The following is a 12,601-nucleotide window of genomic DNA, read 5'->3' as shown; positions in this document are numbered from 1 at the left end:
TAAAGCACATGAGAGTCTGTCTTAATGCTCTCATTTTAAAATAACTGAACAGAGAAAGGTTGACAGTAACCTGGGAGCAAGAATGAGAGGACTGTTAGTCACCTAGAGAGGTTAGAGGGAGGGATAGCTGAGAATGCAGACACTTTGGTAAAGAAGCAAGGAGCATTGTAGGTCTAACAGAAAGAACCAATAATTTAATTAGAATATGAAGACATGGTTTAAAATCCTGACTATTAATATCTATTGACTTTTAGCAAATCAGTTTACTTAGGAACTTCTATCTTCTTATCTATAAAATAAGGGATTATTATTAGATGTTCTCTAGGAGCTCTTTTTTTTGCCCATTCTATGATTTTAGGTAGGGAGATCAACCACACCAAGAGAGATGCCTCCTACCTTACAACTTTGCTTGGGGCTAAACCTGAATATGTTTCCTCCCTGGCACACATGTCAAAAGTTTCTGACCTGAAATTTCTACTCGGGACACAATGTGGAAATATTTGAGTCTTTGTAAGAGGTTGAGCAGAGATGAAGTCTTAGTTTCTCTATTATCCATCCAGTCTAGGTCCTGACACCCCAGACTCAAGGAAGGCTACCTTTCTTTTGTAGAACAAGATGATCATATTAACTGAGGGAATCTCTGACCATTTCAGCTATTGATGTTAATAGGGAAATTTAGAAAAAGGCTACTTTGAAAATAAGTTAGTATACAGACACATATTCAGTAAAATAGCAATAGGTTAGAGAAGGGCAGCCAGGTGGTTCAGTGGATAGAGCATTAAGCCTGGAGTCCAGAGGACCTGAGTTCAAATGTGACCTCAGGCATTTGACACTAACTGGGTGACCTTGGGCAAGTCATTTAACCTTGACTGCCTTTTTATCCAGCCCATCTCCAATCATCCTGATTCCTATTTAACCATTGGACCCAGATAACTCTGGAGGAGAAAGTGAGGCTGGGGACTTAGCACAGTAGCCCCTCACTCAAATCCAATTTATGTGCTTGTCATGACATCATCTTCCCTCATGTCATCATGGTCTTTGAGAATGAAGGACAAAAAGATTAGGTTAGAATTTCTCTCAACTCAATAAAAGTCAATAGTGGTCTATTAACTTAAAAGGAGCCTGTGGGTAGATAACAAGGGTCCATGAACTTGAGGAAAAAAATCCATTTTCATTATCACTATTCTTTGGTTTTTCTTTTGTAATCTTATATATTTTCTTTTTTATATTTATAAACATTATCCTTAGACAGGAGGAATTTGTTAGCTTCACTAAACTGCCAAATGGGTTCACATCATAGACAAACTTAAAAACTTCTAGTGAATGTCATTGTAGTTTCGAAGTTGACCTGTTGCTTTCCTGACCAAGATATATGTGCAACAAATCCTTGAGAAAATATCTCCTTTTGCCGGCAGAGGACAGCCAACACCCATCTAATTCCTTTCAATAGCAGCTATGGAGGGTCCTTTTCTAGCTGCTAATAGCTTTCTCCTTTTTTTCTTATTCTTTGTAGTATTAAGATTAATATTTAAAATAGCAAGTACTTCTATTTTTTTGTTCAATTACCATTTATAATTCCCTTCCTTTTGTCCCAGTGAATTGGTGCATTTTTCCTCTTCTAGGCATATGTATAATGCTTATATACTTCACTGCAGAAGCAGTAAAAATACATTGAATATTTTTCCCTTTTAGCAAATGTCTTCGTCCCTGATATTTATAGTCAGTTAACAGCATTTGTCAAGCTTATTATATAAGCTTGATAACAATATTATAATATAGTATTATAATAGTATTATAAACTTAAGATTATATCATCAGGTAGATGTTGGAAGCACTGGCAATATAAAGCAAGACCAAAAAAAAAAGTCTCTGACCTCATAAAATTTACATTCCAACAAATAGAGGGGACTTTTATAATGTTAATTATAACTTTTTAATAACACCATGGAGGTCTTATTGCTATTGACTTCCATGCCTTTTGTTCACTTTACTGAGCTAACTACTGTCTAATCTCTATTTTAGCATGTGGTAGAAGAAAATACAAATAACACAAGCTGACTTACTGTGGATAGCAAATGACAAAGAATTAACCTGTATTGAGCTTTCTTTGCTGATGCAATATAGGGGTTGTTCAACACCTTTCTACTGTCATCTGCTAAAAGTAGCTAACCTTATACAACTTGTGCCTATTCAAACAAACTCACCTTTAGGTATTCTTTGGAGCTTAGAGATATTACTTTACAATAGAAAGAATTATAATAGTAACACTTATATAGAGCATTAAGGTTTGCAAAGATACTTCCTAACTCTATAAGGTAGGTAACATATCTACATTAATGGGAAGAGTTATCTATTGAAAATGTGGGCTTTCTTAAGGTTTTATGTTGGTGTGGTTTTGGATAAAAGTGACCCTTTTATATTTTACAACAATATTAATATCTCACTAGCCGGGTTGTCAGAGGAGATGAGTTGCGAGTCAACAAGCATTTATTAGATGATGAGGATACAAAGAAAGGGAAAATATAGCCTCAAGAATCTTGCATTTTTTAAAATTAAAAATTATTTTTTCAATCAGTAAAAAATCTGCCTTTTCTTTCTCCCCTCTATCCCATCCCAACCCAATATCTCAGTGATATAGAAAGGAAAAAAATCCAAATCTGTTTCTGTGCTCCCTTCCTTGAGCCTACAAGAAAGGTTATTTTTATATATCAACATAGCCTTGTCACCTGCCCTGCTTCCCCTTGGAGTTACTCTCTGGAAAACAGTAGCATAATTTCCCAATACATTGCAGTATCCGGCCAGTTTAACTTGTTTGTACCTGGAATCACCTCATTTTCTCCATCCCCTTCTCAACATAGGCTGTTTGAAAACAGAATTGGTTAAATTTAACATTTATTTAGGACAAGGGCTCCTTTGTGCCACGTATCCCTGTGGCAACCCAATGAAGCCTGTGGACTTCTCAGAATCATGTTGTGTTTTTTTTTTGGATGAGATTTATTTTTTCCAGTTACATATTATGAAAGTTTTTCAACATTCAACCACTTACATATTTATAAGTAAAACATTTTTTCTGTCACTCTTCCTCCCCACTCCCCTCCCCCTTCAGCCAAACAATCTGGTAAATGTACATTTGTGTTTAACATGTTTGCATATTAGTCATTTTATGTATGAAGATTAAAGGATTAAAGGAAAAGAAAGAAAGAAAACCAAGGGATAGGAAGGAAAAGCCGAAGTTTTACAAAATATACGATTATATTTAACAAATTTCATTATTCTTTATTCATGTTGTGAAAAAAGAATCAACAAAAGGGAACAATCAGAAAGAAAAAACAAAAAAGTGAAAAGAATCTGCTTTGATCTGCATTCATTTTAATGATCTCTTTAGGAAACAGACTTAATGCTAGTGGATCAGAGTATGCACAGTTTTATAGCCCTTTGGGCGTAGTTCCACATTACTCTCCAGAATGGTTGAATTAGTTCACAACTCCACCAGCAATGCATTAGTGTCTCAATTTTTTCCATATCCGCTCCAACACTTATCATTAGCAATATCCCTTTGTTATTGTTTGTCCCTCATTCTCAAAGAGGACCATGACAGGGAAGTGATGCCATGACAAGCACATGAATTGAATTGAATTGCTATGCTAAGTCACCAGACTCACTTTCTCCCCTGGAGCCATCTGGCCCAGATATGGATCAGGACAATTGGAGATGGCCCTGGATGTGAGGCAATCAGGGTAAAGTGACTTGTTCAAGGTCACACAGCTAGTAAGTGTCAAGTGTCTGTGGGGCTGAATTTGAACTCAGGCCCTACTGACTCCAGGGCTGGTGCTCTGTCCATTGCACCACTTCTTAGCTGCCCACCTTTGACAACTATATTGAAGATGAACTAGGAAGGAAAGAGACTGAAGAAGTGAGATCATTAGGAGGCAGTCTTTGGAAGAGAACAGATGAAATCATCAGCAGAATCTCTTCTTTCTTTCATATTATAATCTCAAGTGGGTATATAAGACCATAGATTTTAGAGTGGTTAGGGATCTTAGAGGCATTTTAGTCCAAATTCATTTTACAGATGGGAAAACAGGCCTGGAAAGATTAAAATCTCTTGTCTAATATCTTACAGTTGGTATGATGATAAACAGAATTTGAACCCATGTCCTCTAACTCCTGAGCTAGTATTCTTCCCACTTGTGTCTACTAGAGACCTGGGTCCAATAAGTGATGATTTAGAATGGAAACTCAGGAGACATTATATTGTTCAAACTGTCATCTTCCTAGAGATAAGAAGCTAATGAGATTACTGAGAAAGGGAGAAGAAAAGAAAGCCCTGTTTAAGGCTTTACATTAAGGGGCATGAAAAGGAACCAGCAGAGAGACTACATAGCTAGACAGAAGGGAAAGTAGTATCACAAAATCCAAGAAAAAGAATATATTGGAGTGGTGAACGCACTACTATGTAGAGGCAAATGAGAATTACTGAGAAGAGACCATTATTGGACAATAAAGAGATAATATTGAGTGATGAAGTTAGATGCCAGATGGCAAAGGATTAAGACTCAAGTGGAAAGAGAGTAAATGGAGCTTTTTCTAGGAGTTTGACTCAGAAACAGAGGAAAAATACAGACAAGATTATTACAATATTGTTATTCTAAATAAAATTTGAGTTACTCTACTATCCCAGAGACTTTTATGATGAATATTTTTCAGCTGAAATATCTAATAAAAGGAATGAAATGAGAAATCTTGCTAGGTCAAGGACTCCTTTGCTCCATCCCCTCTCCCAAACTAGATGTAAGGACCGATGCAAAAATAATGATTTAATTCATAATTAACAATATTATGCGTAGACACGACAATTGCTTATAAAATCTGTCATAGATCATGTCATTTTATGAGGATGCTCAGCCTTCAGGAGATGTCTTCTGGAGTCATACTTTTCCAGGAAACTACTTGATGATGTGGGAAAAAAATTGAGGTGATGGAAGCATAGAGACCACACCCACAGAAGGATTATTAGGCAGGTTACTTTGTCCTCTGTCAGCCTACCTTTTCTCCCTCTGCTGGATGAAGGGGAGTTTATAAACCCAATTTTCAGGTTTGCCTTGCTATTTTTCACTCTGGGCCAGCAGAGGTCAGCAGAGTAACCCTTATAATCCAAAATCATTCTGAACAAAGTTGCCAGGGACAGATACATCCAACCTCAGTGATGCTTTCAGTTTGCTGTGCTATTTTTCATTGAACTCGTTGGACTCAATAAACAGAGTTACCAGGCACAGTCATTTATTGGAATCTATAACATTGTTATATGCTTCAATATGGTGAATTGGCCAGTCTCTTTTTTCTGAACCCTGAGAAAGGTCTGGGATCCTACCAGTTGTTTAGGTCTAGCATTGATGCTTTCAGTTTGCTGTGCTGTTTATTTTTATTAAAGATATTATTTGAGTTTTGCAATTTTTCCCCCAATCTTACTCTCCCCCTACCCCCCCCCCCCAGAAAGCAATCTGTCAGTCTTTACTTTGTTTCCATGTTGTACATTGATCCAAATTGGGTGTGATGAGAGAGAAATCATATCCTTAAGGAAGAGACAAGAAGTCTAAGAGATAATAAGACCAGACAATAAGATATCTTTTTTTTTCTAAATTAAAGGGAATAGTCCTTGAAATTTGTTCAAACTCCATGGCTCTTTATTTGGATACAGATGGTATTCTCTTTTGCAGACAGCCCAAAATTGTTCCCAATTGTTGCACTGATGGAGTGAGGGAGTCCTTCAAGGCTGTTAGGGTGTACAGCGTTTTTCTGGTTCTGCTCATCTCACTCAGCATCAGTTCATGCAAATCCCTCCAGGCTTCCCTGAAATCCCGTCCCTCCTGGTTTCTAACAGAACAATAGTGTTCCATGACATACATATACCACAGTTTGCTAAGCCATTCCCCAATTGAAGGACATTTACTGATTTCTAATACTTTGCCACCACAAACAGGGCTGCTATAAATATTTTTGTGATGATTTTACCCTTTTTCATCATCTCTTCAGGGTTTAGACCCAGTAGTGGTATTGCTCATTTTTGTTGCCCTTTGGGCATAGTTCCAAATTTCTCTCCAGAAAAGTTGGATGAGTTCACAGCTCCACCAACAGTGTAATAATGTCCCAGATTTCCCATAACCCTTCCAACAACAATCATTATCCTTTCTTATCATATTGGCCAGTCTGAGAGGTGTGCGATGGTACCTCAGAGAAGCTTTAATTTGCATTTCTCTAATAATTAATGATTTAGAACAATTTTTCATGTGGCTATGGATTGCTTTGATTTCCTCATCTGTAAATTGCCTTTGCATATCCTTTGACCATTTGTCAATTGGGGAATGGCTTTTTTTTAAAAATATGACTCAGTTCTCTGTATATTTTAGAAATGAGTCCTTTGTCAGAATCATTAGTTGTAAAGTTTGTTTCCCAGTTTACTACATTTCTTTTGATCTTGGTTACAGTGTTTTTATCTGTGCAAAGCCTTTTTAATTTAGTATAATCAAAATCATCTAGTTGGTTTTTCATGATGTTCTCCAACTCTTCCTTAGTCATAAACTGTTCCCCTTTCCATAGATCTGACAGGTAAACTAGTCCTGATCTTCTAATTTGCTTATAGTATTGGGTTTTTTTTATGTCTAAATCCTGTAACCATTTGGATCTTATCTTGGTAAAGGGTGCTAGGTGTTGGTCTAATCTCAGTTTCTTCCATACTAACTTCCAATTTTCCCAGCAGTTTTTATCAAAGAGAGTTTTTATCCCAATAGCTGGACTCTTTGGGTTTATCAATCAGCAGATTACTATAATTGTCTCCTCCTTTTGCACCTAGTCTATTCCACTGGTCCACCACTCTATTTCTTAGCCAATACCAGATAGTTTTGATGACTGATGCTTTATAATATAATTTTAGATCAGGTAGGGCTAAGCCCCTGTCTTTTGTACTTTTTTCATTGAATCCCTGGAAATTCTTGATGTTTTATTTCTCCATATGAATTTACTTACAACTTTTTCTAACTCAGTAAAGTATTTTTTTTTTTGGAATTTTGATTGGCAGGGCACTAACAGGTAGAATTATCATTTTTATTATATTAACTCTACCTATCCAAGAGCAGTTGATATTTACCCAGTTATTTAAATCTGATTTAATTTGTGTGAGAAGTGTTTTATAATTGTTTTCAAAAAGTTTCTGAGTCTGTCTTGGCAAATAGACTCACAGGTATTTTATATTGTCTGAAGTTACTTTGAATGGGATTTCTCTTTCTACCTCTTCCTGCTGTATCTTGCTAGACATATATAGAAAAATTGAGGATTTATGAGGGTTTATTTTATAACCTGCAACTTTGCTAAAATTGCTAATTGTTTCCAGTAGTTTTTTGGATCATATCTTGGGTTTCTCTAGGTAGACCATCATGTCATCTGCAAAGAGTGAGAGTTTTGTCTCTTCCTTCCCAATTCTAATTCCTTTAATTTCTTTTTCTTCTCTTATTGCTGAAGCTAACATTTCTAATATGATATTGAATAGTAGTGGTGATAATGGGTACCCTTGTTTCACCCCTGATCTTATTGGGAATGCCTCTAGCCTCTCCCCATTGAATATAATGCTTGTTGATTGTTTCAAATAGATATTGCTAATTATACTAAGGAATAGTCCATTTATTCCTAAACTCTCTAGTGTTTTAGTATGAATGGATGCTGTATTTTGTCAACAGCTTTTTCAGCATCTATTGATATGATCATATAATTTCTGATGGGTTTGTTGTTGATATAATTGAGTATACTAACAGTTTTCCTAATATTGAACTGACCCTGCATTCCTGGGATAAATCCTACTTGATCATAATGTGTTATCCTTGTTGTATCCATAATGTATTATTCTTGTATTGTTGTAATTATTTTGCTACGATTTTATTCAAGATTTTTGCATCTATATTCATCAGGGAGATAGGTCTATAATTTTCTTTCTCTGTTTTAACTCTTCCTGGTTTAGGTAACAGCAACATATTGGTTTCATAGAAAGAGTTAGGCAGAGTTCCATCTTTCCCTATTTTTCCAAAGAGTTTATATAGAATTGGAACCAATTGTTCCTTAAATGTTTGGTAGACTTCATTTGTGAATCCATCAGGCCCTGGAGATTTTTTCTTAGGGAGTTCAATGATGGCTTGTTGAATTTCTTTTTCTGAGATAGGGTTGTTTAGGCATTTAATCTCTTCATTTAACCTGGGCAATTTATATTTAGTAAATATTCATCCATTTCACTTAGATTATAAAATTTATTGGCATAGAGTTGGGGAAAATAATTTTGAATTATTATTTTAATTTCCTCCTCATTGGTGGTGAGTTCACCATTTTCATTTATGATACTAGCAATTTGGTTTTCTTCTTTTTTAATCAAATTGACTAGAGGTTTATCAATTCTATTTTTTTCATAATACCAACTTTTGGTTTTATTTTTTTAATTTAATAGTTTTTTTTTGCTTTCGATTTTATTAATTTCTTTTTTCTTTTTTTAGTTTTTTTTTTGCAAGGCAAATGGGGTTAAGTGGCTTGCCCAAGGCCATACAGCTAGGTAATTATTAAGTGTCTGAGACCGGATTTGAACCCAGGTATTCCTGACTCCAAGGCTGGTGCTTTATCCACTATGCCACCTAGCTGCCCCGATTTTATTAATTTCTCATTTAACTTTTAGAATTTCTAGTTTGGTATTTAATTGGGGAGTTTTAATTTGTTCTTTCTCTAATTTTTTTAGTTGCATGTCTAGTTCATTGATTTCCTCTTTTTCCAATTTATTCATGTAAGCATTTAAAGCTATAATATATCCCCTGAGAGCCACTTTGAGTGAATCCCATAGGTTTTGGTATGTTGTTTCATTATTGTCATTATCTAGGATGAAATCGTTAATTCTTTCTATAATTTGTTTTTTGGTGCACTCATTCTTTAAAATGAGGTTATTCAGTTTCCAATTTGTTCTGGGTCTATATCTCTTTGGCCCAATATTGCATATGACTTTTATTGCATTGTGATCTGAGAAAGATGTATTCACTATTTCTACCTTTCTGCAGTTGATCATTAGGTTTTTATGTCCTAGTACATGGTTGATTTTTGTATAAGTTCCATGTACTGCAGAGAAAAAGGTATATTCCTTTCTTTCCCCATTCAATTTCCTCTATAAGTCTACCATATCTAGTTTTTCCTAACAATCTATTTACTTCCCTAACTTCTTTCTTGTTTATTTTATGATTTGATTTATCTAGATCTGAGAGTGGGAGGTTGAGGTCTCCCACTAGCAGAGTTTTGCTGTCTATGTCTTCCTGTAGTTCTTTCAGCTTCTGCTCTAAGAATTTGGATGCTATCCCATTGGGTGCGCATATATTCAGTATTGAAATAACTTTATTGTCTATGGTACCTTTTAGGAGTATAAAGTTTCCTTTCTTATCTCTTTTAACACTATCTATTTTTGCTGCTGCTTTGTCTGAGATAAGGATTGCTACCCCTGGTTTTTTTTACTTCAGCTGAAGCAAAATATATTTTGCTCCAACCTTTTACCTTTACTCTCTATGTATCTCTCTGCTTCACATGAGTTTCTTCTAAGCAGCATATTGTAGGATTCTGGTTTTTAATACACTCTGCTATTTGCTTACATTTTAAGGGAGAGTTCATCCCATTCACATTCAAGGTTATGATTACTAATTCTATATTGCCCTCCGTGCTATCTTCCCTTTGTTTGTATTTTCCCCCTTTCTCCCTGCTTTATCTGTATTCCCCAGTATTTTGTTTCTGAATACCACCCCCTTCAGTGTGTTTGCCTTCCTATATCACCCCTCCCCTTTTCCCCCTTTCCCTTTTCCCTTCCCTTCCTTTTGTTAGTTCCCCTTTTCACCCACTCCCCCTCCCTTTCTCCATCCCCCTCCCCCTTTTCCCCTTTTAATACTTGAAGGGTTAGATGTTTTTTAAGTTAACTAAATATGTGTAAATTGACTTTAAGCCAAGTCTGATGAGAAGAAGTTTCAGGTGTTTCTCATCTCCTTCCTTCTTCCCCCTCTATTACCATAGGTATTTTGTACCTCTTAGTATAATGAGATTTACCCCATTCAATCCCCTCCCTCCTCCCTTCTCCTTCCTGACCCTCTTTTTAAGGAGGTAGTGTTTTTTTAGATCACTCTATCTGAGTCATAGAAAATTCTGAGTATCCATCACTTCTAGCTAAGTACATTCTATCTAATAGAGTTAAACTTCTTGAGAATTATTAGAGTCTTTCTCCCAGGTGGGGTTAAAGCCAGTTACATCCCATTGGATAGCGGTCTCATGGATAGGTCATGCATGTCCATCACTTCTGGCTAGGTATATTCTCCCTGTTAGAGCTACAATTCTCAAGATTTATGAGAATCTTTTTCCCTATGCTAGGATATAGCCAGTTTCAACTTATTGGATAGCAGTTTTTTTTCCTTTTACTGCCCCCCCCTTTAACCTTTTCATGTGTCTCTTGAACCTCCTGTTTGATGTCCAAATTTTCTATTTAGCTCTGGTCTTTTCATCAGGAATTTTTGGAATTCTTCCATTTCATTAAATGTCCATCTTTTTCCCTGGAAGAGAAGGCTCAGCTTTGTGGGATAGTGGATTTTTGGCTGCATTCCAAGCTCCCTTGCTCTTTGAAATATCTCATTCCAGGCCCTTTGATCTCTCAAAGTTGATGCAGCCAGGTCCTGCATAATCCTTACTGTTGCTCCTTGATAGTTAAATTGTTTCTTTCTGGCTGCTTGCAGGATTTTGTCTTTTATCTGATAGTTCTGGAATTTGGCCACAACATCACTTGGTGTTTTCATTTTAGGGTCTTTCTCCTGGAGGGGATTGATGAATTCTTTCAATAACTACTTTGCCCTCTGGTTCCATGATATCAGGGCAATTTTCCATCACTAGATCCTGTAATATCAAGTCCAGGCTTTTTGTCTCTTCAATGGTTTCAGGAAGTCCAAATTCTCAGGCTGCCCCTTCTCAACCTATTCTGAAGGTCAGTGGTTTTGCTGATGAGGTATTTTACATTTTCTTCTATTTTTTTTCTACTTTTTGATTTTGTTTAACTGGCTCTTGCTGTCTCATGGAGTCATTAGTTTCTGGAGACTCCATTCTTTTTTTTTTAGGGAGGGGGTTTTCTTCATTAACATTTTGCAACTCCTTTTCCAATTGGTCAAGTCTACTTTTGAAAGAACTTTCCACTTGACCAATTGAGGTTTTGAGAGAATTATTTTCTTTTTGCATTTGCCCAATTGATGATCTGAGAGATTTATTTTCATTTTGTATTTGTCCAATTGTATTTTCTAAGGATTTGTTTTCTTGTTACAAGGTATTAATTGTCTCTCCCCAATTTTTAGGCTCCTTCCTTATTTCTTCAAGGAAGTCTTTCTGTTCTGAAGACCAGATCGTATTCTCCTCAGAGGTTCTAGGTCTCCCTGAGTCAGGGTCTTTTCTTTCCAAGAATTTTTTTTATGGCTCCACCTTTCCACTGACCCTTCTTCATTTTGCTAAGACCTTGAGTTGGGAAGGGGCTGGTTCACAGGGACTAGGGATTGCTAGTGGCTTTACTCACTGAGTACAATTTCTCTGGCTGGCCAGTAGTAGGTGCTGGTTGCTCTCTCTGGAGTGTCTGTGACCTTGATTGAGGCCTTTCTCCCTTAGCTTGAAGGGAGGGGTTGGAGCTATTGAATCCTTTTGCCCTCACTCAATGGTGGGCTTTACCCTGGGGTGAGGTCATTCTTCTCCCTATTGTCAGCTGGGCTGGTTCTGCTCACTCACCTGTGCCTGAGGCAAAAGTAGTCTGCAATTCTTTGTTCCGGGAAGAGGCCTCAGCTGTAATGGAGGCATGGACTCAGAGTTCCTCAGACCAGAGGAGCTCAGGGATGGTGTCCACAGCTCTCCTGCACTGGAACTCTCCCCCCAGCCCTGTTGGCAAGCTCCAGAGGGTCAGCATCAACACCAGTGCCTCTGCTCCATAGTTGACTCAAGCCCCCACCATCTAGCCCCAGCAGGTTCGGCTCTCAGGCTCTCAGACTCTCAGACTCCCCGGCTCCAATTTAGCCTCTAATCTGACTGATCCAGGGCTGATCCACACTCTGCACCCAGACTCACATGCCCAAACTCACCCGCCTGATTTTGCCCAATGCTGCTGCAGGAGACAAATCCTGAGGTAGATGTTCTTTCTCGTGGCTTTTCTTTCTGGGTTTTGTGGTCCAGATTTCTGTTAAGAGGTTTGTTTCATATGATAGATGGGGAAAGATCAGGAGACTTTAGAACCGTGCATGTCTTCTCTCCGCCACCTTGGCCGGAAGTCAGAATCATGTTTTTTTAAATGAATAAAGTAAGATACTAAGAAAAACAAAGGAAATCAAATATACTGAAATGCAGTTATATATATGTATTTCATGAAGTCCAGTTTCCTCCTTCTACAGAATGGAAGGCAGGAGTGGGGAGATGATCTAGTCTCTCATACAAAGGAGATAGAATCTGAAAGATATTTTCTTTTTAGAATCTATGACCCTGCAGCTCTGGTGAATAGAGATGGTAGGGACAGTAATTTCAATTTCTAGCA

Source organism: Macrotis lagotis, chromosome 6 (assembly GCF_037893015.1).
Source record: "Macrotis lagotis isolate mMagLag1 chromosome 6, bilby.v1.9.chrom.fasta, whole genome shotgun sequence".
NCBI lineage: Eukaryota > Metazoa > Chordata > Mammalia > Peramelemorphia > Peramelidae > Macrotis > Macrotis lagotis.
The sequence above is the reverse complement of the archived record's forward strand: the minus strand, read 5'-3'. Positions refer to the sequence as shown.